Source organism: Cajanus cajan, chromosome 7 (assembly GCF_000230855.2).
Source record: "Cajanus cajan strain Asha chromosome 7, NIPB_CcT2T_4, whole genome shotgun sequence".
Taxonomy (NCBI): Eukaryota; Viridiplantae; Streptophyta; class Magnoliopsida; order Fabales; family Fabaceae; genus Cajanus; species Cajanus cajan.
Genome location: NC_138523.1, coordinates 29,534,416 through 29,560,527, shown reverse-complemented (window position 1 = coordinate 29,560,527; position 26,112 = coordinate 29,534,416).

The window sequence follows — 26,112 nt, the reverse complement described above, 5'->3', positions numbered from 1 at the left end:
AGCTCTTCCACGCCTGGCGCGCTCAACCTGTGCCTAGCCTAAATCCCAGTCAGAGAGTTCAAAACTCTCATCCAAACTAACAAGTTCAGCCACATGCAAACACAAAACACAATGCATAGGCTCCATACGACTCAAAATAAACTTAAATCTCACATGCATCCAACCTATGCATCAAAATCATCAAAATCCTCTTTTTTCTCAAAACCCCAAAAATGAGATTTTGTTCAATCCATCTATGGATTCTTAACATTCATACATCAATTGAGTTTCTAAACTCACATGCAACCTAACAACAAACATTCTAGCTTCCCTCACCTGAAGATTGGGTCTAAATAGCCAATAACTAAGAAGAAGTAGAATTCCCTTCCGAAGCTCAACCCGAAACTTCAATCCTCCCAAAATAAGCTTCCTAATCTGAATTTCAAGAAAAGACAGAAGGCATTAGTGATCTAGAGGAGAAAAGGAATCATACAGAGAAATTTGGGAGAGAAAGGAGCTCACAGACCCAGAGTCCTTCTCTCTAAAAACTCATTCTCCTCAACTGCCCCCAACCCCTATTTATAGAAGTTTCGGAGTGGCCAGAACGGCCTGTTCCGAATCCGGAACGGCCCGTTCTGCACCCTTTCATCATGGGCAAAAATCACATGCAGAACGACCCATTCTGAAATCAAAACAGCCCATTCTGAGACTCATCCGGAACGGCCCGTTTTGGGTTTTGAAACGGCCCGTTCTCCCTCCAGAACGGCCCGTTCTCAACTACGTTTTTCAGGTCAATTTAGTAGTTTGGAATGACCCATTCCAGATTGGGAACGGCCCATTCTGGGCTACTAAATCACCCATTTTTTTTAAACTACGTTACAATACCTCCCAACAAACAGGAATTTTCGTCCCCGAAAATAGGCCTACCTGAAAAGAGGAATGGATAATGTTCCTTGAACTGACTCTCCACCTCCTAGGTAACCTCACCAGTAGCTGCATCCCAAACAATCCTCACCAAGCTGATGGACTTGCCACGAAGCTCCTTCAACATGTGATTAACCACAGCTACCAGTCTCTTCTCATATGTCAAGTTCTCTCTAACCTCATCCATCTCTACCACATGACTCGGGTCTCTGATGTAGTTCCTCAACTGTGAAACGTGAAACACATGCTCTCCTTCTTCAAATTCTAGAGGTCACCTCCTCCTATCAGCATAGGACTTTTATCGACTCTGGGTAGCCCTCAACCTTTCCTGAATCTATCTCACCATCTCAATAGTCTAAAAAAAATTAACTCTGGACCAACCACTGCTGACTCACCCTCCTGATACCAACATAATGGAGTCCTACACCTCTTGCCATACAAAGCCTCAAAAGGCGCTATGCCAATACTCAAGTGATAACTGTTATTATAAGTGAACTCTACCAATGGTAACACCTCCTCACAGCTACCCAGATGATCCAACACACAAGCTCTCAAGAGATCCTCCAATGACTGAATTGTCCTCTCCAACTGACCATCTATCTGTCGATGATAAGCGGAGCTCAACCTCAACCTCGTCCCCAAAGCCTAATGCAGAGTCTGGCAACCTGGAAGTAAACCTTGGATCTTTGTCAGAGATAATACTGGAAGGCACTCCATGCAACCGTACTATCTCTCTAATATACAACTGTGCAAGCCTCTCAAAGGTTCATCTCTTGTTGACAGGAAGAAAGTGCGCAAACTTTTTCAACCTATCAACAATCACCTAGATAGAGTCACTGTTCATAGTTGTCATAGGCAACCCAACCACAAAGTCCATAGTGACACTATCACACTTCCACTCGAAAATCTCCATCAGAACTAAGCTCAAAGGACTAAGCTCAAAACCAGCTGCCCTCTCAGTACCAAGCAATCCCAAAATCCTCAACAACTCTAGATCCTGTAATTGCTTAGTTCCCACCTGTCTCAAAAACTCATTAGTTATGGTGATCATACTACAACTAATGTGATCTTGAACAACCTCCACCTCTAGTCTCAAATCTCTAAACTGATCAATCAGTTCCAACTCCCTAATCATCATAACCAACACGTGAATGGATTTCCTACTCAATTCATCTGCTACCACACTCATTTTCCCAGGATGATACATCAACTATAAATCAAAGTCGTTTAGGAATTCCATCCACCTTCTCTGCCTCATATTCAACTCCTTCTGATCAAACAGGTACTTTAAACTCTTGTGATCACTAAGTACATTGAATCTCGCACCATACAGATAGTGCCTCCAGACTTCAAGGCAAACACCACAGCTGCAAGCTCTAAATTATGAGTAGGATAATTCCTCTCATGAGTCTTAAGTTGCCTCGAAGCATACGCTCCTACTCTCCTTTCCAGCATCAACACACAGCCCAACCCCTGGTAAGAAATATCACATAACACATCAAAATACTCACTAGTGTCAGGTAACACCAAAATTGGAGAAGTAGTCAATCACCCCTTCCATTCCTGAAAACTCTGCTCAAAAGCGTCCATCCAAACAAAAAGCTGATCCTTCCGAGTCAGTTAAGTCAAAGGCATTACTATTCAAGAGAAACCCTCTATGAATCTCTAATAGTAACCCGTTAACCCAACAAAACTCCTAATCTCCGTAACAGTCCTCGGACGCACCCACTGAATCACAACCTCCACTTTGTCTGGATCCACTACAATCCCATCTGCCAATATCACATGCCCCAAAAATCTCACCTCGGACAACCAAAACTCACCCTTGGACAGCTTGGCATACAACTACCTCTCCCTCAGCACCTCTAAAACCAACCTCAGATGCTCACGGTGATCCTCCAAAGATCTAGAATACACCAATATATCATTAATGAAGACCACCACAAACCTGTCCAAGAATGACCTAAAAATCCTGTTCATGTAATCTATGAACACTGTTGGAGCATTAGTGACACTGAAACGCATCACTACGTACTCACAACGACCATACCTAGTCCTGAAAGCAGTCTTCGGTATGTCACTCTCCTTTACCTTGATTTGATGGTATCTGGATCTCAAATCAATCATCAAAAACACCGAAGCTCCCCTCAGCTGGTCCATCAAATCATCAATCCTCGAAAGTGGATACTTATTCCTTATCGTCAACTTATTCAGTTGCCGATAATCAACACACAAACGGGCTCCACCATCTTTCTTTACTAACAGTACCGGGGCACCCCAAGGAGAAACATTAGGCCTCACCATCTGTTTCTCCCACAAATCCTCAATCTGTCTTTTTAGCTCTACCAACTCAGCTAGAGCCATCCTATAAGGAGCCACTAATACCGATCTTGCACCCAGTACCAGATCAATGTTAAACACAACATCACGCATAAGTGGAAATCCTGACACATCATCTGGGAACACCTCAGGAAACTCACTAAAAATCTTAATCCCAGTGATGGCCCTCTCCGTCTAAACACTCAAGGTGAAAAATAGCATGAAGCACTCAACCTGACCAGCTGACAACAACACCTCATCCTCCAACTGAGGAAATACCAACTCTCTTTGAGCATAATCTATAAGGATGTGATTGACAGATAACCAATCCATCCCTAAGATTATGTCAATATCTACCATGAGCAACACAATCAAGTTCAATTGGAACCTCCTACCAAATACCTCTATCGGCATCTCACACTCATCACCAATGTCACCACAGAAATTGAAGCCGGAGTAGATACAGACAAATCAACGTGCCATGCAAACACCGACAACCCAATCTCCCCATCACATAATCAACTAAATAAATGAATGTGTGGCACCAGAATCAGACATGAACAAAACATCCTCACCTGCTGCCTTCCCTTTCCGCTTCACCAAATTTGATGAAGTGGAAGCCTCTACACCTGATAAAGCGAAAACTCTCCCTATAGTTATAGGCCTAAGTGGCCTCAAAGCACTCCAGATGGAGTCAATGGCATCTAAAAATCTCTGGAAAGGTGGCCTAGCCTGCCACATCTGAAATAAACATTCCTCGGATGGAAACAATCTCTAACCACATGTGCTCCTCCACATCTATAGCATCGCATGGATGGTGCTCCACTCTGAGGAGTAGCAGGATTAGGTCCCCTACTAACAGCACCCCTTTGAGGCTGGACAAGCCTGTCATAGGATCTTCTTTGCTGACCTCCCCTCCTAGATCCGGATGATCCCTCCTGAACTCTAGCAGCCTTGCCGCTGCTACCACCACCCTCCAATCTCTCAACAATCTTTGCCTTCTCAACCAAGGCAGGAAACTCCTCTATGGACATAGGGACTATGACCCTCTTCAGCTCATGCCTCAATCCCTCTGCAACTTCCTACATCTCCAAGCCTTAGATACGGCCTGAGAGTAGAAATGAGTCAATTGCTCAAATCTCATAGCATACTTTGAAATAGATAAGCACCCCTGATGTAATCTCATGAACTGAGTCTCCTTAGCGTATCTAACGTTATCTGGAAAATACTTCTACAAAAAGACTCCCTGAAGCAATCCCAATCAACAGGTACACTCCTACTCTCTAACATCTGCCTGGTGCCTCTCTGTCGCCACCGGCCCGAAACGGGCTTTCGGCATTCGCGAAGACGGTCGAGCTCGCTTTTATTTTAGTTTTGAAAATGTATTGGATTATCAGAACGACTTGTTCTCAAACTGAGACCTTGTCGATCCTATCCAATTTATTTATTAAAACGTCTCACCAATCCACATTAATCCCAAGCGGGACCCTCCATGGATTAGTGGTTTTCGCAAAAGGAGGGTTCGTGGAGTCGCCACCAATGTTTTACTCAAAACATTGGAAAAAGGGATAAGGCAATTGATTTAAAAATTAACTTTGGCCACTACAACCAGAGTTGGGTAAGGGAGTCGGTTACGCGTGGGGAAGGTGTTAGCACCCCACGGCGCCCCTTTCGGGTTCCCTATGACAGATTATTTTTAAAAGAACAGTATAAAATTACTAAATTACCCCTATTTATTCTAAGCAATTATAAATTGACTATCTACATGATGACAGTTTAAATATGCACACAGAAAGCAGTAAAAGGAAGGATTGAAAGGAAACCTCTTGAAGCGTGCTTTTATATATTGCAAAGAACTGGGAAGCGTTTTGGCGTTCCCTCGCTCTACAAGCCCGCTCCTCGCTCTCCTAGAACAAAATTTTAACTAAGGGAATCAAAAAGATTTCCCCTCGACTAGGTTCGATCCTCAAGCAAAATGGCTCGGGGCTCAAGAACTTCATCGGATCGACTCCCAGAGAGATTTCTAGGGCAGAACACTGCTCAAAAACCCCAGAATACTCAAGGAGGGAGTCAAAACTGAGTGAAAAAGTGTGGAATGACGTCCAATTGACGTCATATTTATAGGGAATAGGCGCAATACGGCCTACAGGGGCAATACGGCCGTATTGAAATTTTTGAACTTCAATACGGTCGTATTGAAGTTCAATACGGTCGTATTGAAGTTCAGAAATTTCAATACGCCCGTATTGAGTTCGCTGCGGTTGAAATGAAGTGTCAATACGGTCGTATTGACTTCAGTACGACCGTATTGAAGTGTCAATACGGTCGTATTGACTTCAGTACGGCCGTATTGAAGTTTCAGAAACTTCAATACGCCGTATTGAGTTTCGCTGCGGCCGTATTGAAGCTTCAATACGGCCGTATTAAGTTCAGTACGGCCGTATTGGGCTTTTTCCCTCCACTTCCTTATTTTTGAGCTATTCTAAGACCTCTAAACCTACAGAGAACCCTCCTAGGGCCTTCGAGGAGTCCTTCTGGCTGATTATCCTTCAGTCTTCGAGAGTCTTCAAGCTTTATTTCCGACCCGGACAATTTTAGGGGTCTACAGCTGCCCCCCCTTTACTTAGTCGGACGGCTTTTTGGTGTATCGGCTGACAAGTAAAGGAGTTGACCCAATTGTCCGGGTATTGTGCCGACCTTCTGACTTGTAGCGTCTTCCGGTGGAAAAATGTTGAGTAGCCTCTCCAGGTGGGTGCATACCTCGGCGCTTCTGACATCCTCGGTAGCTGAGTTTACCTTCTCCAAGGTCAACTTCACTCGACGCCCGAGCCGGAAGTTGGACATCAACGCGCCTCTGATGACGCTGATGGTTGAGTACCGCCTCTCCAGGCTTAGCTTCACTCTTTGTTCGAGCCGGAAGCTAAGTATCCTTGTGACGACGGTAGCAGTGTGAGTTTCGCCTCTCTAGGCCTAGTCTCGCTCTTTGTTCGAGCCGGAAACCAAGCACCTTTGTGACGACGGTGAGCAGTGTGAGTTTTGCCTCTCCAGGCCTAGTCTCGCTCTTTGTTCGAGCCGGAAACCAAGCACCTTTGTGACGACGGTGAGCAGTGTGAGTTTTGCCTCTCCAGGCCTTGCTTTGCTTGTTGCCCAAGCTGGAAGCTGTAAGTACCGTCTCTCCAAGCTTAGCTTCACTCTTTGTTTGAGCCGGAAGCTAAGTACCTTTTGTGACAACGGTAAGCGGTGAGTACCCCTTTTCCAGAGATAGCTTCGCTCATTGCCCGAGCCGGAAGCTGCATACCTCCGTGTTTGTGACGACGGGGTAGCGTGAATATCTCCTTTCCAGGGATTCGTGATGATTTTGTCTCCACAGTCCACGATGCTGCTTCGACGGTTGTTTTTTGATTTTGTGCCACTAAGGGCTGGATAACGCAGGGATCCGTCTAGGGGATGTGCAGTTACTCATAGGTTCTTGTGTCCCAACTTTCCATTGCGTAGTTGGTTCCCACTGGGGAATTTCTGATTCCTTTGGGTGCAGACACAAAGATGCTCTTTCTGATGTGAGCGGTGCCTTATGATTGGCTGACGTCCTTTCGACGTTGGTGGAGTATCCCGGTTATCCTTGTTCGGGTAACTCTTTTTGATTTTCTGATTTTTTGCTGCCTCTGTGTAGGCTGTTATCCGCTGGGGATTCTGGATGTTGATTTTGTCTCTACAGTCCACGATGCTGCTTCGACGATTGTTTTTGATTTTTGTGCCACTGAGGGCTGGATAACACAGGGATCCGTCTAGGGGATATGCAGTCATTCACAGGTTCCTGTGCCCCAACTTGCATTGCATTGTTGGTACCCTTGGGGAATTTCTGACTCCTTGGGGTATAGACACAGATGCTCTTTCTCTCTGAGTTGAGCGATGCCTTATGTTTGGCTGACGTCCTTTGGACGTTGGTGGAGTATCCCGGTTATCCTTATTCGGGTAACTCTTTTTAATTTTTGGATTTTGTTGCCTCTGTGTAGGCTGTTATCCGCCAGGGGATTTTGTCATTGGTTTGTGATTGGCCTCTTCTGTTAGGCAGATCATCTTGATGTTCAATGATAGGCTGAGAGCCGGATTCCACTTGGGGAATGATTATTGATCTTTTTATGATATTTGCTTTTTGAAGGAAGTGCCTCTGAGTAGGCGAATTATCTTGATGTTTAATGATTGGCTGAAAAGCCAAATTCCGCTTGGGGAATTGTTATTGATTTCTTTTTTTGGGTTTTCCTTTTTGAAGGAGTGCCTCTTGTGTAGGCGACTGGGGATTTGAAGTTCAGTGTTCGGCTGAGTGCCGGATTCCTCTTGGGGAATGGTTATTGATTTTTTTTTTTTATTTTTCCTCTTTTTGAAGGAGTGCCTCTTGAGTAGGCGATTGGGGAATGAGGGATCTTATGTATCCCAGAGTATTATTTAGGAAGCCTCTGCAGGCTTAGCCTCACTCAACACTTGAGCTGGAGAGCTGTCTTCACTGAGGAAGTTTAAGTTCTTTGACTTGGATATTCTGCTTGGGTGATCGTACTCCCATTGGGAATGTCGTCGATCTTGCTTTGATAGCTCTTGCTGGGGATTTTGAGTCCAAGAGCGTGAGTTGAGGTTTCTCTGGGGAGTATTATTTCTGCGAGCCTCTCCAGGCTCAATTATTCTTTAATGTGGGGGATGAGGAGTATTGTTTCGGCAAGCCTCTCCAGGCTCAGTTATTCTGAGAGTATTCTTTCGGCAAGCCTCTCCAGGCTCAATTATTCTGTATGATGCTGTTGATTTTCTGAATCTTTGTATTTTGCTTGCTGCTGTCATACACAAGCAATTTTCTATTTTTCTATTTTATGCAGTTGCCTCATGATAAGGTCTTTGAATGTGCAACTAATGTGTGTGTGATGCACAAATGCAATACAATTTTATTTTTGTTCATTTATTTAGAAAAGTGAGTGGCTCTCCCTATCTTCTTGGAGGACTTTCTGTCATTGACGCGAGGGAGTATTTTTGTGAGCCTTTATGCAGGAGATTATGGATTTTACAGGAACCCCTCCAATTTTCTTTTATTGACCGATTATTAAGAGTTTCGTACAATTTTTAGAAACATCAATTTAAAGGCATAATCACAAGGTCAAGAAAGAAAAGAAACAAATGGATATTTTATTGATATTCACAAATGTTTATACAGAAAGATTTACAAAGGGAATTTCTGAAGAATGGCTGGCCAAGGTGGGCTATACATTTTTGGCTTAAACAATTATATCTGTAATTGCTGCTCTTCCCGTTTCCCTAGTTGTTTCGGGTGAGATGCCTGAGCCAGGAGTGTAGATACTGCAAGACGCTTGCTTCTAGAAGATTATCACTTGAACCGCCTTTCGGTTTTCGGTTCAAGTGATCGTTGCTTGCTTTGTTTTTATATCTTATTCTTTTGCCCCTAATTTTTGCCTAGGACATGTCCTAGCGGGGATAATTTTGCCTTTGTTTTGCCTAGTACCCTTGTACTGGCGGGCTTTTTGTCTTGCCCTAACTTTTGCCTAGGATGCCCTTTTTGGGTTTTCATCCTAGCGGGCTGATGCAAGCAACGTCTTCAAGCATAATACTTCTTTACCACGTCAGCGTTGACTGGGTATCGAAGTTCTTCTCCGTCCATGTCTGTGAGAATCAATGATCCTCCGGAGAAGGCTCGCTTTACCACGTATGGTCCTTCGTAATTTGGGGCCCACTTTCCGATTTTGTCCTTTTGAGCCGGTAGCAATTTCTTCATCACCAGCTCTCCCTCATGGTAGACTCGAGGATGGACTTTCTTGTCAAAAGCCTTTTTGATCTTCCTTTGGTAGGCTTGACCATGGCATATGGCGTTCAGTCGTTTTTCTTCGATAAGGTTCAATTGGTCGTGTCGACTTTGAACCCATTCTGCCTCGGAAAGTTTTGCTTCCATGATTACTCTCAGAGACGGTATCTCGACTTCAACCGGCAGAACTGCCTCCATTCCATAAACAAGGGAGAATGGAGTAGCTCCTGTGGATGTACGTACTGAAGTCCTATAACCATGGAGAGCGAAGGGTAGCATCTCATGCCAGTCTTTGAATGAGACAACCATCTTTTGTACTATCTTCTTGATATTCTTATTGGCTGCCTCAACTGCCCCATTCATCTTTGGTCGATATGGGGAAGAGTTATGGTGCTGAATTTTGAACTCTTTGCACAGCTCTTCCACCATCTTATTGTTCAAATTGGATCCGTTATCAGTGATGATTTTGTCGGGAATACCGTATCTGCATATGATATTCTTTCTGATGAAGGATGTTACCACTGTCGCCACCGGCCCGAAACGGGCTTTCGGCATTCGCGAAGGATGGTTGGACTCGTTTATTTGTTTAAAAATAGTGGATTGCTAGAATGACTTATTCTCAAACTGAGACCTCGTCAAACGAGCAATTTTATTAAAAGGCTCACTAATCCATATTAATCCCAAGCGGGACCCTCCATGGATTAGTGGTTTTCGCAAAAGGAGGGGTTCGTGGAGTCGCCACCAATGTTTTACTCAAAACATTGGAAAAAGGGATAAGGCAATTGATTTAAAAATCAACTTTGGCCACTACAACCAGAGTTGGATAAGGGAGTCGGTTACGCGTGGGGAAGGTGTTAGCACCCCACAGCGCCCCTTTCGGGTTCCCTATGACAGATTATTTTCTAAAATAACAGCGTAAAATCACTAAATTACCCCTATTTATTCTAAGCAATTATAAATTGACTATCTACATGATGACAGTTTAAATATGCACACAGAAAGCAGTAAAAGGAAGGACTTTAAGAAGAAACCTTTGAAGCGTGCTTTTATAAAAAATGAACTGGGAAGCGTTTTGGCGTTCCCTCGCTCTACAAGCCCGCTCCTTGCTCTCCTAGAACAAAATTTTAACTATGGGAATCAAAAAGATTTCCCCTCGACTAGGTTCGATCCTCAAGCAAAATGGCTCGGGGCTCAAGAACTTCGTCGGATCAACTCTCCGAGTGATTTCTAGGGCAGAACACTGCTCAAAAACCCCAGAATACTCAAGGAGAGGGTTGAAACTATGTTCAAAAGTGTGGAATGACGTCCAATTGACGTCATATTTATAGGGAATAGGCGCAATACGGCCTACAGGGGCAATACGGCCGTATTGAAATTTTTGAACTTCAATACGGTCGTATTGAAGTTCAATACGGTCGTATTGAAGTTCAGAAATTTCAATACGGCCGTATTGAATTCAATACGGCTGTATTGAAGCTTCAATACGGCCGTATTGATTTCAGTACGGCCGTATTGAAGTTTCAGAAACTTCAATACGCCGTATTGAGTTCACTGTGGCCATATTGAAGCTTCAATACGGCCGTATTGGGGTTCAGTACGGCCGTATTGGGCTTTTTCCCTCCACTTCTTTATTTTGAGCTATTCTAAGACCTCTAGACCTACAGAGAACCCTCCTAGGGCCTTCGAGGAGTCCTTCTGGCTGATTATCCTTCAGTCTTCGAGAGTCTTCAAGCTTTATTTCCGACCCGGACAATTTTAGGGGTCTACAGCTGCCCCCCCTTTACTTAGTCGGACGGCCTTTTGGTGTACCGGCTGACAAGTAAAGGAGTTGACCCAATTGTCCGGGTGATGTGCCGACCTTCTGACTTGTAATGTCTTCCGGTGGAAAATTGTTGAGTAGCCTCTCCAGGTGGGTGCATACCTCGGCGCTTCTGACATCCTCGGTAGCTGATTTTAACACCAACGTGCCTATGACGACGCTGATGGCTGAGTATTGTCTCTCCAGACCTTGAGTATTGTCTCTCCAGACCTTGAGTACTGTCTCTCCAGACTTTGTTTGAGTATTGTCTCTCCAGACTTTATTTGAGTATCGTCTCTCCAGACTCTGAGTACTGTCTCTCCAGACTTCGAGTACTGTCTCTCCAGACTTTGTTTGAGTACTGTCTCTCCAGACTTTGTTTGAGTATTGTCTCTCCAGACCTTGTTTGAGTATTGTCTCTCCAGACTTTGTTTGAGTACCGTCTCTCCAGACCTTGTTTGAGTACTGTCTCTCCAGACCTTGCCTCTCAAAATGAGGTAGTTAAGTATAGTTTGTCTCCACAGTCCACAATGCTGCTTCGACGGTTTGTTTTTCTGATTTTGTGCCACTGAGGGCTGGATAACGCAGGGATCCGTCTAGGGGATGTGCAGTCATTCACAGGTTCCTGTGCCCCAACTTGCATTGCATTGTTGGTACCCATGGGGAATTTCTGACTCCTTGGGGTGTAGACACAGATGCTCTTTCTCTCTGAGTTGAGCGATGCCTTATGTTTGGCTGACGTCCTTTGACGTTGGTGGAGTATCCCGGTTCATCCTTATTCGGGTATCTCTTTTTGATTTTCTGATTTTTGCCTCTGTGTAGGCTGTTATCCGCTGGGGGATTTCGTCGTTGATTTTGATTAGCCTCTTCTGTTAGGCGTATCGGCTTGACGTTCGATGTTTGGCTAAGAGCCGGATTCCACTTGGGGAATACTTATTGATATTTTTGATTTTCTTCTCCTTTTTGCAGGGATGCCTCTTGAGTAGGCGATTGGGGATTTGGGGATCTTATTGTATCCCAGAGTATTATTTATGAAGCCTCTACAGGCTTAGCCTCGCTCAGTGTTTTGAGTCGGAGAGCTATCTTCCACTTAGGAAGTGTTAAGTCCTTTGACTTGTATATATTGTTTGGATGATCGCACTTCCATTGGGGATTGCGTCGATTTTGCCTTGATAGCTCTCGCTGGGGATTTTTCCGTGAGCTTGAGCTGAGGTTCCCTCTGGGGAGTATTATTTCTGTGAGCCTCTCCAGGCTCAGTTATTCTGCATACTGTGGAGGATGTGGAGTATTATTTTGGTAAGCCTCTCCAGGCTTAGTTATTCTGTACAAACTGTTTGTTGGATTTTCTATATCCTTGCCTTTTTTCATTTTCGGCTTTTTCTGTATTTTGCCTTTTCTTCTGATTTGGCTTTTTCTGTATTTTGCCTTTTTTATGTTTTTGGCTTTTGCTGTACAGAAATTAAAAGTGCTAAAGAAATTAAATTTATGAGAGAGTATTATTTCGGCAAGCCTCTCCAGGCTCAGTTATTTTGTAGGAGTATTATTTCGGCAAGCCTCTCCAGGCTCAATTATTCTGAGAGTATTATTTCGGCGAGCCTCTCCAGGCTCAGTTATTCTGTACGAGTATTATTTCGGCAAGCCTCTCCAGGCTCAATTATTCTGAGAGTATTATTTCGGCGAGCCTCTCCAGGCTCAGTTATTCTGTATGACGTTGTTGATTTTCTGAATCTTTGCATTTTGTTTGCTGTTGTCATACACAAGCAATTTTTCTATTTTTTCTATTTTATGCAGTTGCCTCATGATAAGGTCTTTTGAATGTGCAACTAATGTGTGTGTGATGCACAAATGCAATACAATTTTTTACTTTTGTTCATTTATTTAGAAAAGTGAGTGGCTCTCCCTATCCTCTTCTTCTTGGAGGACTTTCTGTCATTGACGCGAGGGAGTATTTTTGTGAGCCTTTATGCAGGAGATTATGGATTTTACAGGAACCCCTCCAATTTTCTTTTATTGACCGATTATTAATGGAATTTCGTACAATTTTTATGAAAAACCAATTCAGAGGCATAATCACATGGTCAAGAAAGAAAAGAAACAAATGGATATTTTTATTGATATTCACAAGTGTTTTTACAGAAAGATATACAGAAGGAAATTTCTGAAGAATGGCTGGCCAAGGTAGGCTATATACATTGGGCTTAACAATTATATCTGTAATTGTTGCTCTTTACGTTCCCTTAATTGCTTCGGCCTGAGCCAGGAGTGTAGATACTGCAAGACGCTTGCTTCTAGAAGATTATCACTTGAACCGCCTTTCGGTTTTCGGTTCACGTGATCGTTGCTTGCTTTGTTTTTATATCTTATTCTTTTGCCCCTAACTTTTGCTTAGGACGTATCCTAACGGGGTAAATTTGCCTTTGTTTTGCCTAGTACCCTTGTACTGGCAGGCTTTTTATTTTGCCCTAACTTTTGCCTAGGACGCCCTTTTTGGGTTTTCATCCTAGCGGGCCTATGCAAGCAACGTCTTCAAGCATAGTACTTCTTTACCATGTCAATGTTGACTGGGTATCGAAGTTCTTCTCCGTCCATGTCTGTGAGGATCAATGCTCCTCCTGAGAAGGCTCGTTCTTCCACGTATGGTCCTCCATGATTTGGGGCATACTTTCCGATTTTGTCCTTTTGAGTTGGTAGCAATTTCTTCATTACCAACTCTCCCTCATGGTAGACTCGAGGGTGGACTTTCTTGTCAAAAGCCTTTTTGATCTTCCTCTGATAGGCTTGACCATGGCATATGGCGTTCAGCCGTTTCTTTTTGATAGGGTTCAACTGGTCATATTGGCTTTGAACCCATTCTGCCTCGGAAAGTTTTGTTTCCATGATTACCCTTAGATAGAATATCTCGACTTCGATGGGTAGAACTGCCTCCTGAAGTCCTATGACCATGAAGAGCAAAGGGTAATATCTTGTGTCAGTCTTTAAATGAGACAACCATCTTTTGCACTATTTTCTTGATGTTCTTTTTGGTTGCCTCGACTGCCCCATTCATCTTTGGCCGATATGGGGAAGAGTTGCGGTGTTGGATCTTGAACTCTTGGCACAGCTCTTCCACCATTTTGTTGTTCAGATTAGATCCATTATCAGTGATGATTTATTTCTCCATGCTTCCACTAGATTATTCTAAAATCTTTTGGGACAAGAGAGAAAAGAAGGGAAAAATATTTTTTATTCTGAAGTTTGTGTTTTAGAGGGGATTTATTTTTCAAAATAGTTTTTGTAAGAATGGATGGCCAAGGTAGGCTTATGTGTTTAGGCTTGTTTGATTAAACACTTATGAAGTTAAAAATCGTGTTGTGATTCGACAACTTGGATAGCTCCCCTTGAACCTTTCTTTTTGAATTCGGTTGATGGTACCATCATGGATTTCTTTTGTTTTTTGATTGTCCTTATTTTTGCCTAAAACACCCTTTTGTGGCGTTTTAGCGAACCTTTGTTTTTGTTTATTTTTGTAACCCTAACTTTTGCCTAGGTCACCCTTTCGTGGGATTTCTAGCGGGTCTTTTGCTCTTATTTTTGCGCAGTCCCCTTTTTGGGTTTCCTGCCGAGCTTCTTTTATTTTGAAAGATTTCTTTTTACCCATGATGGCACTTGTCGAGGCCAAGGGAAGGTGCTCCAAGTTGTCGCACACACCTCCACATAAAAATGATGTGGGTTTATTATCATTAAGATGATTTTAACCTCATTCATGTTTATTCAAACAGGGTTAAAAATAATGTGGTTTAGAATTTTATTATAAGCAAGAAAAGAAGCAATGAAGAATGATTTTATTATAATCATAGCGGAAACATGTGTTCTTATTTCATCACTGGTATGGGTCCTAATGTTGACCTCTTTTATCTTTCGGCCATGCCCCAAATTTATAGTCTCCAATTTCTCTTGACGAGCTTCTTGATCTAGCAATCTTTGCAGATCCAGAGAAATGGTTTCCTCATCACTGTCCAACTCAACCCTTTCACCTTCGGATCCCGGTCAGAGCGAACAATTACAGACATAATTATTTTATTGGTTCTGTTTAGGTTTAGAATTATTAATGTTAATGAGGAAAGAGAGAAAAGAACAAAAAAGAGAGTAATGTGAAAAATGCCTTTTTATTGATATTTTAAAAAACTGTAAAACCCTTATTTACATGAAAAGGTTCTCATGATCTCGGGTACTGATCATGAGTCCCTTAAAAGAAAAGAAAAATATGAAGGGGCCCTATTGTGGCTTGCCATTCTCTACTCCTGCTTTGGTAGAGGATTCTTGCTCACGTCGGGCGCTGTCGAATCGAAGGTGACCCACCCGGCATCAATAAGGTTTTGGACCTTGTATTTGAGAGCTAGGCATCTCTCTGTTGAATGCCCTGGTGCCCCCGAATGGTATAAACATTTGTCTTGTGGCTTGTACCAATCGGGGTAAGGTGGGTTGATCTTCCTTGGTGGAACATGAGCTAGAAGTTTGGCTTCTACTAGCTTCGGAAGGAGATCGCTATAAGTGGTCGGAAGTTTATCAAACTTCTTCACAGGGATGAATTGCGATCTTCCTGACTTCGAAGTGGAAGAAGCCGAGGATATGGTTATAGCATTGACTCCTCCCTCATTCTTCTTCCTGAAGGTCTTCTTAGCCTCGAATGGTTGGGAAGGCTTAGCTAGCTTCCCACTTTTCAATCCTTGTTCCACCCTTTCCCCAATGGTGATGATGTCCGAGAAGAGTGTCGTTGTGTTCCCTATCATTTTATCGTAATAGGGACCAGTCAACGAGTTGATGAATATGGACACCGTCTCCTTATCTGACAGCGGGGGCTCTATCTGTGCCGCCAACTCCCTCCAACGTTGGGCGTACGCCTTGAAAGATTCATCATTATTCTTGCTCAAGGCTTGAAGATCTGACCTATCGGGTGTTAGGTCGATGTTGTATTTGTAGCGCTTGAGAAAGGCGTCAGCCAACTGCCTCCATGTGTGTACTAGATTTCCATCTAGCTGCATATACCAGTTGAGCGCGGTATCAGCCAAGCTCTCTTGGAAGCAGTGGATCAAGAGCTTTTCGTTTGTGGCATATGCAGCCATCTTTCGGCAGTACATGGTGAGATGACTCTTGGGGCAAGTCGATCCCACGTATCTCGGGAAATCTGGCACTTTAAATTTGGGAGGGAATTGAATATCCCTCACTAAACACATGTCGGCGGCATCTTTGACATCAAAATCATGCCCCTCCATAGCCCTCAACCGATCCTCTAGGGCGTGGAATTGTTCTTTTGAAACCTCGGGCTCTTTAATCATAATTCCAGCCCCAAGAGGTATGGCATGTGGAGGATCTTCTTCATGCTCCTCCTCCTCTCCCTCATGATGGGACCCATGGTCACTGTGATGAGATCCATGAATGTTATGGCGACGCATGAGTTCCAACATTTGCGCCATCTGCTCTTTGAGCTGTGAAAGCTCGGTCGTGAGCTTCTTGTTTTGTTCCTCTAGCGCTTCCATTTTCTTGATTTTCTTTGCGCGTGTGAGGACAGAGAGATGACCAGCCACTTTCTAAAATGAATTTTTTAACCTAATTAGTTTATTCATGAATACGCTCTTGACATGAGCTTGATAACCTTTCATCTTTGAGGTGCTGCCTTTTTAAGATGAAAGTTTATCACCCTCCCTAGACTATTATCTCTCCACAACGGAGAATCTCAATAGTCACGGGTCTCTTTTACTCACATCGAGAGGGTATTAGTGAACCTATAAATGATGATGAGGATGCATGAGGTATTATTGATAATGATGCCTATGCTCCTTACTTTTATTATATTTTCACACATTGGTTTTTCCTCTCATGTCATGACATTTTCATGCATGGGGATTATTCTTAGACCTTATCACGAGGTTTATTATTAATGCACAAACAATTGCACATAAGCATTTACACAAACAATTCACTCATCCACGAACAGTCACGAGCGAATTACGAGGTAGGGGTCTCCTGCAGAAAAGTGCATATTCAAGGAGGATCTAACTGTTCTCACTTGGTCAAAGGCCCCCAAGGTGCCCCCATTATAGGGACCCAATTCCTCTCGTCGTAGGTCGATGGAAAGCTCCAACGCACCGTCGGACTCAAGTTCATGGTTATCACCTTGAGTGATGCTTTTCGACATCGGTCTCATAGGCTCCTATAAACCCATCAACCGGCCGTACTAACATCCACTCCCTATGGATTACCACTCATGCCCCCGGGTATAGAGGGAACTGTTGTGTGCAAAGGTTTGTGTGCAATTTATTCCAAACAATTTGCGGAATTTTAAACAAACAACAGTTATTTAAAGCCAAATAGATAAACATGTTATCATACAAGCAAGGGGTAATGAAGTAATTTTAACTATTATTTGTTAAAAATAATCTGTCACTAAATGGGACTGACTCTCAAAACTTCCCCAGTGGAGTCGCCATCTGTCGCCACCCGGCCCGAAACGGGCTTTCGGCATTCGCGAAGGATGGTTGGACTCGTTTATTTGTTTAAAAATAGTGGATTGCTAGAATGACTTATTCTCAAACTGAGACCTCGTCAAACGAGCAATTTTATTAAAAGGCTCACTAATCCATATTAATCCCAAGCGGGACCCTCCATGGATTAGTGGTTTTCGCAAAAGGAGGGGTTCGTGGAGTCGCCACCAATGTTTTACTCAAAACATTGGAAAAAGGGATAAGGCAATTGATTTAAAAATCAACTTTGGCCATGTAGACCCCTAAAATTGTCCGGGTCGGAAATAAAGCTTGAAGACTCTCGAAGACTGAAGGATAATCAGCCAGAAGGACTCCTCGAAGGCCCTAGGAGGGTTCTCTGTAGGTCCAGAGGTCTTAGAATAGCTCAAAATAAAGAAGTGGAGGGAAAAAGCCCAATACGGCCGTACTGAACTCAATACGGCCGTATTGAAGCTTCAATACGGCCATACTGAAGTCAGTACGACCGTATTGACACTTCAATACGACCGCTGCGAACTCAATACGGGCGTATTGAAATTTCTGACTTTCAATACGACCGTATTGAACCCCAATACGACCGTATTGAAGTTCAAAAATTTCAATACGGCCGTATTGGCCCTGTAGGCCGTACTGCGCCCATTCCCTATAAATATGACGTCAATTGGACGTCATTCCACACTTTTCAACATAGTTTGAACCCTCTCCTTGAGTATTCTGGGGTTTTTGAGCAGTGTTCTGCCCTAGAAATCACTCGGAGAGTTGATCCGACGAAGTTCTTGAGCCCCGAGCCATTTTGCTTGAGGATCGAACCTAGTCGAGGGGAAGTCTTTTTGATTCCCTTAGTTAAAATTTTGTTCTAGGAGAGCGAGGAGCGGGCTTGTAGAGCGAGGGAACGCCAAAACGCTTCCCAGTTCATTTTTTATAAAAAGCACGCTTCAAGAGGTTTCCCTTCAATCCTTCCTTTTACTGCTTTCTGTGTGCACATTTAAACTGTCATCATGTAGATAGTCAATTCATAATTGTTTAGAATAAATAGGGGTAATTTAGTAATTTTATACTGTTCTTTTAAAAATAATCTGTCATAGGGAACCCGAAAGGGGCGCCGTGGGGTGCTAACACCTTCCCCACGCGTAACCGACTCCCTTACCCAACTCTGGTTGTAGTGGCCAAAGTTGATTTTTAAATCAATTGCCTTATCCCTTTTTCCAATGTTTTGAGTAAAACATTGGTGGCGACTCCACGAACCCTCCTTTTATGAAAACCTCTAATCCATGGAGGGTCCCGCTTGGGATTAATATGGATTAGTGAGCCTTTTAATAAAATTGCTCGTTTGACGAGGTCTCAGTTTGAGAATAAGTCATTCTAGCAATCCACTATTTTTAAACAAATAAACGAGTCCAACCATCCTTCGCGAATGCCGAAAGCCCGTTTCGGGCCGGTGGCGACAGATGGCGACTCCACTGGGGAAGCCTTGAGAGTCAGTCCCATTTAGTGACAGATTATTTTTAACAAATAATAGTTAAAATTACTTCATTACCCCTTGCTTGTATTATAATATGTTTTATTATATGGCTTTAAATAACTGTTGTTTGTTTAAAATTCCGCAAATTGTTTGGAATAAATTGCACACAAACCTTTGCACACAACAGTTCCCTCTATACCCGGGGGCATGAGTGGTAATCCATAGGGAGTGGATGTTAGTACGGCCGGTTGATGGGTTTATAGGAGCCTATGAGACCGTTGTCGAAAAGCATCACTCAAGGTGATAACCATGAACTTGAGTCCGACGGTGCGTTGGAACTTTCCATCGACCTACGACGAGAGGAATTGGGTCCCTATAATGGGGGCACCTTGGGGGCCTTTGACCAAGTGAGAACAGTTAGATCCTCCTTGAATATGCACTTTTCTGCAGGAGACCCCTACCTCGTAATTCGCTCGTGACTGTTCGTGGATGAGTGAATTGTCTGTGCATTGACTATGTGACATTGTATGAGCATACATTTGCATTCTTTAAACATACAACATTCCTAGTAAAATAAAAATAAATAGAAATAAGGATCTTCTAGTGCATGGTGTTGACATCTACCCTCATCACATTCATGTAGACAGTTTCCCTTTTCACCAATAAAAAATACAAAATACAAAAAATAATATTTACCCAAACCAAGCAATATCATGCATCATGTTAGGAAAATCCCAAGAAACATGATAATGCCTAGTTAAATAAACACTATGCATGCATATTCATCTCCATCATCTCATATCATGCATTTTACTGTAGATCATGGAGGGATCTAGGGGAGTGCAAGGGCAATTGAAGAAAGTGGACTTCTTATTATACCGTGCCGAGAGATTGGATCACCTCTGTACCTTGATGCCACGAGAGGCTCGTTTGGAGTTTGAAAAATCCTATGGACGAGTTCTCGACTTAATGAAGATTTGTGTAGATCCATCCTTTCTGAGAGCATTGGTCCACTTTTGGAGTCTCGATCTACATTGTTTCGAGTTCCCCCAGTTTGACCTAGTTCCTACTCTCGAAGAATACGAGCTCATGCTACGATGGCCCAAATCAGCTGGGGTCTATATCTTTCATGATAACCATGTGGCCGTGGAGAGAGTTGCCACTCAGGTCAAATTACCATCACGATCAGCTGCCTTGGTGGGGAACGGCAATGTTAAAGGTTGGAAGCTTGCTATGATTGAAGACCATCTTTCTTCCTTGGCTGGTGAGGGAGATTGGTTAGCTTTCAACAAGACTCTAGCATTAGCTGTATTTGGGATGATCCTTTTCCCCTTCTACGCTAACACAGTGGACCATGCTGCAATGGACGCTTTCTTCGCTTGGGACGTACACATGAAGAGTCCCGTGCCTGCCATTCTTGCCGACACCTTGCTCTCTGTTCATTTGTCTCAACAGAAGCAAGGGAAAACCATTCGATGCTGCACCTCCTTGCTGTATGTATGGGGCATTACACACTTCTATGCTTCTAGTCATATGGGGACCTTGCCCGATCCATTGAGGAGTTTCTCCAAGATCCCCGTACGCCGCCGATATGCTTCCGAGTGGAAGGAAGAAATGGAACAGTGGAACATTAATCACTTCACATGGGTTTGCCCTTGGTTCCATCCGAGCCATATATTGACGAGATGCGGCAGTTATCCAAGCATACCATTGATGGGCCTCAGAGGTTGCATAGCCTACTCGCCTAAATTGGTTATGAGACAACTAATGAGGACCCAAATTATTCCTACTAAAGAGGAGCTTGGAGGGTCGTGTTTCTCCTATGATTCCGAACATCAAAGGGATATGCACTCTGTCATAAGAGCGTGGGAGAGACCAACCTATGAGGGAGATCTCGAACTTGGAAAGCCTCGGGTATCCGTCTCCATTGATTATGAGGAATGGAGGAGCAAGAGGGTGGTGCCTCAACCATCCACTTCTTGTGCAACCACAGCAACAAGGAAGGCATTGCAAGAACAAGTCGACGCCTTGACCAAAAAGCTGGAAATTATGGGAGCTCAAATGAGAGTTCTTGAAGAGAAAAATGAAGAATCCAGTTTTACTATTGACGGTCTTCAAAGGCAATGCAAGAAGAAAGACCACGAGATAGAGCGGCTCAAGGATGAGTGTGCTAACCTCAATGAGGAGACTACTCGGGCATCCAAAATGCAAAAAATTGAACCGAGTAGTCAACTCCAAGAAGTCAACGCAAAGATAGCGCACCTGGAAGCCGAACGTGCAAAGCAGGCACAGTTGATCAGGGACATGCAAGAGGACTTGCTATCGACTCGATCCGACGCACAGAAATGGCGGGAAGTCGCTCAACGACAAGCCGCAAACCTTTCCGACTTCCGCAAAAAGGAAAGGGAAGGATTGGCACGAATGGCTAAACTCCAAGAGGAGAAAGATCGAGCCGAAGACGAGCTGAACGAGCTGCAGGCCATGATCAACTATCACATTCAGAAAGCGAAGGAGGCTCAGAAGACTTGTGATGATATGAGCCAAGCCGTCCACTTGCAAGTTGAAGCAATGGCACGCCATGTTGAGGAAGCCGAAGAAGAATGGCAACGACGTATGAACCCGCCTGTGGGTTTCTACCGGCTTTTCTCTTTTTGTAAAAAATTACTTCAAAGCATTGTATAAAAAGTTGTGCACTTTCTTCAATGAATAAAATCGAATTCTTGAGATTTATCGCCTTTGCATCTCATTAGTCATTCATTTTGCATTTATCTCTCCTAGTAATTAATAATAAAGATTAATAAAAAGAAAGAATTAATCGATGTGTATGTTCAGAATGGATCGCACGCCATTTGTGATAAAATGCAAACCAACAACTACGCAAAGCGAACACACGACGACGCCGTTGTTGGTAGTCAAGATAGAAAAAGGGGAAGGCCCCACGCCGTTAAGGATTGTCGCTCCAAGACCTTTCCCTTACGAATCAAATAAGGCTGTGCCATGGATATACGACATCCATACTTCTACCGGCAGTGATATCTCCAACATCGCTGGACTTGGGGGCATGACTAGGAGTGGCAGGATCTACACTCCCGAAGATCTGCACGATAAAGCTCCCAAGAATAAAGGAAAAGAAAAGGAGAAAACCGAGGAAGATAGAGAATCCGAGGAGGAGACTGATGAGCTGTTAAAATTCATCAAACAAAGCGAGTACTCCATTGTGGATCAACTTCACAAGACACCAGCAAAGATCACTTTGTTGTCATTGATCCTAAGCTCCGAACCGCATCGGCAAGCTCTGTTGAAGGTCTTGAACGAGGCATATGTGTCGCATACCATCTCCCAAGACAAGTTTGAAGGAATTGTTAGCCACATCACGGCTAATGATCACCTCACTTTCACCGATGAAGAAATCCCCGCCGAGGGACCTAATCACAACAAACCCTTGCACATCTCTGTAAAGTGCAAGGAGTACCACATCGCAAAAGTCTTGGTGGATAACGGGTCTTCCTTGAATGTGATGCCCAAAAGAACTTTTGACCAAGTGGCAATCAAGGGAGTCCAAATGCGCCCGAGCAACATGATCGTTCGAGCTTTCGATGGTTCTAAGAGAGAAGTGGTGGGAGAAGTCAATCTTCCGATCCAAATTGGACCTACCATCTTCAACGTTGAATTCCAAGTGATGGATATTACTCCTGCATACAGCTGTCTCCTAGGCCGACCTTGGATTCATGATGCGAAAGCTGTACCCTCTACGCTCCACCAAAAAATCAAATTCATCGTGGGTGACAAACTGGTGACCGTGCAAGCTGAAGATGACATACTCATCAGTAAGCCATCCAACATACCTTATGTGGATGCAGCAGAGGAAGCTTTGGAAACCGCCTTCCAAGCATTGGAAATTGCCAATGTTGAAACGTTTCCCCGAGAAATGAAGAAGGTAGCCCATATGCTCACAAAGAACGGATACTTGCCAGGACAAGGATTGGGCAAGTACTCCCAAGGAATCCCGGAGCTACCTATTATCAAGGACAATCCGGGGAAGCAAGGGTTAGGATACAACCCTGTTAAAGATCAAAGAACGAAAAGGAATCAAAATCCTTCTCGACGTTCTTTAAGCCAGATCTTTAGGAAGGCTGGTTCACAAATGTCGAGGCCAGCTGTTGTCATCAAGTGTCCTTCTCCTTCCGATAGGGATGTATAGACTCAGTGACTATTAGAGATCACTCCTCGGGGACAGCCCGACCCCCGAGCCTCGATAGGGCACATGTTTCCATCATGATTATAATAAAATCATTCTTCATTATTTCTTATTGCTTCTTTTCTCGCTTGCAATAAAATTCTAGACCACATTATTTTAACCCTGTTTGAATAAGCATAAATGAGGTTAAAATCATCTTGATAACAATAAACCCGCATCATTTTTATGTGGAAGTGTGCATGATAGCTTGGAGCACCTTTTCTTGGCATCAATAAGTGCCATCATGGATAAAAGAAATCCTAAAGATAATAAGCTCGGCAGGAAACCCAAAAAGGGGACTGCGCAAAAATAAGAGCAAAAGACCCGCTAGGAATCCCACAAAAGGGTGACCTAGGCAAAAATTAGGGTTACAAAATAATGAAAGCCCGCTAAGACATCACAAATGGGTGTTTTAGGCAAAAGTTAGGGCCGTCAAAAAAGAAAAACAAAATAAATCCATGATGGTACCATCAATCGAATTCAACAAGGGGCTCAAGAAAAGCTATCCAAGTTGTCAAAGCACAATCATTAATAACGAAGATGTGCTTAACTTCATAAATGTTTAATCGAACAAACCTAAACACATGAGCCTACCATGGCCAGCCATTCTTACAAAATCCATTTTTCAAAAATAAAACAATTCCCTCTAAAACACAAACTTTTGAAAAATATACCTTTTCCTTCTTTTCTCTCTTGTCCCCAACGATTTTTGAATAATCTAGTGGAAACATGGAGATATAGTGGTCAATAGGAGGGTTGACACATCTTCTAAAGAAAGGGAAGGATCATTTGGTTGATGACACCAAATCTCAAATATAATACGCATCATTCCTCGGTAACAGAAATCGGCAGAGCACAGTCCGTCTGGAGGAATGGCAAAATCCAAACACAAAAACGCATCGATTAATTCTTTTGAAAAACTGAATCAAATAGAATTAGGTGCATCTCATTCGCATACATACATACAGATGATAGGTGTACTAGAAGACCACTTATTCTCTGTTTATCAAAAAAAAAAAAAAAAAAAAAAAAAAAAAAAAAAAAAAAAACCATAAAATCAGAAAAAATCCAATACGCCCGTATTGGTATTAATACGGTCGTATTGGAGTTAACGTTAAGCACAACGTTTCAACTCCAATACGGGCGTATTAAAATCCAGTACGATCGTATTGAATCCCAATACGATCGTATTGAATCCAATACGGTCCGTATTGGTTGTAGATTTTGTACATCAACGGAAAGGCCAATACGGCCGTATTGAATCCAATACGGGCCGTATTGGCGGAATTTTGCTTATAAATAAAGGCTTCCCCTCCCTCATTTTGCATACCTTTCTTCATTCTCCACATTCCTTGCTTGTGAGTGCATTCCTAGAGAGATTATCGGAAATGGCAGAATCTTCTCGCAAAAGGCAAAGAGCCCCGGCCAGACGTGTAATGACAGACCGACACCGAGACCGTCTGCAGCTCATAGAGACGTTCACCATCGAGCCGTCAAGAGTGCTCGACTTTGAGCTTCTCCAAGCGGTGGGCTTGGAGAATGATGTCAGGAACTACTTCGACGCTATAGGATGGGGATTTGTCCTTAATCCACCATCCCAGCTATATTTGACGGCCACGAAGGAGTTCTTGGCCACAGTCGGCGTCACGGAGTCGACTAACAGCTACGGGGAGGATGTTTGCGCGGTGGATTTCTGGATGAATGAAGGATACCGCACGCTGACGTTGGACGAGTTCAACGTCCAGGCAGGGTTTTTCAGCCGCACTGATCAGCTGGCCTTCCGAGATGCCATATGTGAGTGGCCTGATCAGTGGACTCCGGTTGAGATGTGGAGTTTGCTCACTGGCCGACGGGATTATCATTCAGGGGTGAAGGGCTCCCGGCTCCCGACTGCTCTTAGGATCTGTCATAAGATCCTCACCAGTACCATTCATGGCAGGTCCAAGAGTCAGGAGTCGATTACACGACCGGATCTGCTGGCCTTATACTGCATGGCCACCGGCCGGAAGGCCAACCCTGGATATTTCTTCCTTGAGCACGTGAAGAAGTTTGGGATACGAGAGGGAGGAGAGTCCAGACAGGGGTACATCTTGGTTGCCCCACTCCTCTCACAGCTGGCGGAGACATGGGGATGTCCCGATGGTGCGGAGCCAAAATTGATTGGTGCCTCCACCCTGATCAACATGAAGATCATCGCTAGATCGCCAGGAGGGGGGTTTGTGCGAGTAGATGGCCTCGAGACCTTCGACGACCTCCTCAACAATCTCGACTTTGAGGGAGGCGACACCCCGCAGCCAGAGGCTAGCACGTCACGGTCGGACAGGGGATACTTTGACGCCCGCTTCGACACACTGCAGCAGAGCATTGACACGCGATTCGATGCTTTTCAGCAGAGCATCGACACGCGATTCGATGCTTTTCAGCATAGTGTCGGTACATGGCAGCAGAGTACCGATGCTCGACTAGATACCTTGGTGCAGGGGTTCGACAACCTCTCCGTCTGGATGCATCGCCGCTTCCCGGACTCGCCACAGGACCCGCCAGCAGAGGAGTGAAGACTGGCTTCTGTTTTAGTGCTTTTTCATGTACTAGTTTGGTTGGGCTTAGCCCCATTTCCCAAATTTTTCTTGTACAAATTCATTTTTAATGAAATTTGCCACTTTTGAATTCAAAATTCTCTAGCAATTTAAATTCTATACAGCAAAAGCCAAAAACATAAAAAAAAAGGCAAGGATACAGAAAATCCAACAACCAGTTCGCACAGAATAACTGAGCCTGGAGAGGCTTGCCGAAACAATACTCCTCATCCCCCACATCTCAAAATAATTGAGCCTGGAGAGGCTCGCAGAAATAATACTCCCCAGAGAAACCTCAACTCACGCTCTTGGACTCAAAATCCCCAGCAAGAGCTATCAAAGCAAAATCGTCAAAATCCCCAATGGAAGTACGATCACCCAAGCAGAATATCCAAGTCAAAGGACTTAAACTTCCTCAGTGAAGATAGCTCTCCAACTCAAGTGTCGAGTGAGGCTAAGCCTGTAGAGGCTTCCTAAATAATACTCTGGGATACATAAGATCCCCAAATCCCCAGTCGCC